This window comes from Buceros rhinoceros, unplaced genomic scaffold, assembly GCF_000710305.1.
Source record: "Buceros rhinoceros silvestris isolate BGI_N320 unplaced genomic scaffold, ASM71030v1 scaffold8142, whole genome shotgun sequence".
Classification (NCBI taxonomy): domain Eukaryota; kingdom Metazoa; phylum Chordata; class Aves; order Bucerotiformes; family Bucerotidae; genus Buceros; species Buceros rhinoceros.
In genome coordinates this window covers 1-1,882 of record NW_010397104.1, presented here as the reverse complement: position 1 = coordinate 1,882, position 1,882 = coordinate 1, and positions in this window count along the sequence as shown.

The window sequence follows — 1,882 nt, the reverse complement described above, 5'->3', positions numbered from 1 at the left end:
TACCCCAGCGGCGGCGATCCCCGCTGCATTCACCGGCTCTCCACGAGGCTTGGGTCGTGTCTTAAGTCTGCGCTGAATGACTTCGCCTCATGACTGAGAAGCGGCGCAGAGAGGCCACGCACACACACACGCACACACACACGCACGCACACACGCACGCACACACACGCGCGCGCCTGAATAGTTACTAGATAAGTTTCTAAAGACTATGCAACAACATTACACGTACTCTTAACCTCCTACAATGTGTTGGTAAACTCATCATCCACCTTCACTGAAAGGAGCATTTACCATTTCCAGTATCTAGTTCAGAGGAATCTTTAGAGAACTAGTTATTTTAGTACATGAAGAAAATGGTGACTTCCCACCCTTAAAACACACGCACACACACGCGCGCGCGCGCACACACGCACGCACACACACGCACACACACACACACACACGCGCACACACAGACACCACCCTCCCGCCCGTTTAAAAGAAATGAAGGTCAGAAAACCGTTCCTTGGTCAACCAGAGTCGACAGGACAGGGCTTTTAGAGTGCGTCGTCGGGACTCAAAGCGCAGGCACCTGAGCACGGTCAAAAATACACCAACATATCTGCAGGAATCGGGCAGAGCGGCGAGGGGAGGAATAGCCTTCAGGCACCGTATGCTCCCGTGGAGCTTTATTCTGCAGCGTGTGCTTGCTGTCCCTTTTTTTAGCAGCAAACGAAAAAAACCAAATCTTCCGCTTTTAGAAAAATGGTGAAGTCATGCAGACGTACGAGTTTCCTGCTGCTCTGTAAGCGTTGCTTTAAATAAGGAAATTAACGAATTTCGCGGACGTTTTCAAGTCGAGTGTTTACGTGCTCGGTGTTTATGTGCATAAAGAATGCTCATCTGCGTATAAGCCCCGTGTATTCGACCTGGGTGAACGCTGTGGGGAGGTGTACACACGTGTACACACGTATTTAGGCGCAGGCACACGAAATGTAAGCGACGAACAAATCCGAAATAAATAACACCACCCAACACCGAGTAATGCTGCGTACAGGACCGTTTAATAGCTGAGCACAAGGATTGTTTGGGGTTTTAAAGCCAATCTCTTTGATATTTTGCTTGTGAATAATAACAGGTATTTGATCACACATGAAAGGTACAAACATTGGGTAAACGACGGAAATCGCGGAGGAAAAAAAGAGGCAATGCGTGTGAAGAGGTTAATCTTTAAAACTAAGCTCTGCCTTTTGGGATTGTTTCCGAATATCCGGTATAGAGACCTAGAAAGCTATCTTAAAAGTACCGAGCTCGTTGTTCAGATCTTCTGAATCAACGGGATATCTCCAAATGTTAAAGCTATTCCGTAATTAAACAATTACCAGCTGGATTCTCACATGGATAACCTTCCCGCATACATCCATACAAAATATTCGGAGTAGTTCCAAAGTGGTAACCTCGATCAGTGTTAAATATTCCAATATTTTCTAAATTGAGCGGAGTTATGAAGGAGGAAGATTTGAACAGTAATTAAATTTGTTAACGGGATGGCTAACGTGTTCACTATTTCGGAGCGCTATGTAAAAGAACCTCAAGGTATCACTAAAACACAAAGCCCTCCAGGACTGTGCGATAATGAATAAAATCAGTACCGTCGTGAATAAGACAAGTAGCTGATGGCAGTGAGCAAGACAAGGGAAACGGAGCGTTCTCACTTCTGTAAACCGCATCAATTTAACAATAAATGGAGGAAGGGAAAAGACGAAATTGTTTTGGGGGGGTTGGTTTGTTTTTTATTTTGGTCGATGATTTGTTTGGTTAGGGGATTTTTTTGTTTAGGTTTTGGTTTGGTTTTTTTTTTTTTCCCATTGAGGCACCGGAGAACCGTGTGCTGCTTGTCCTC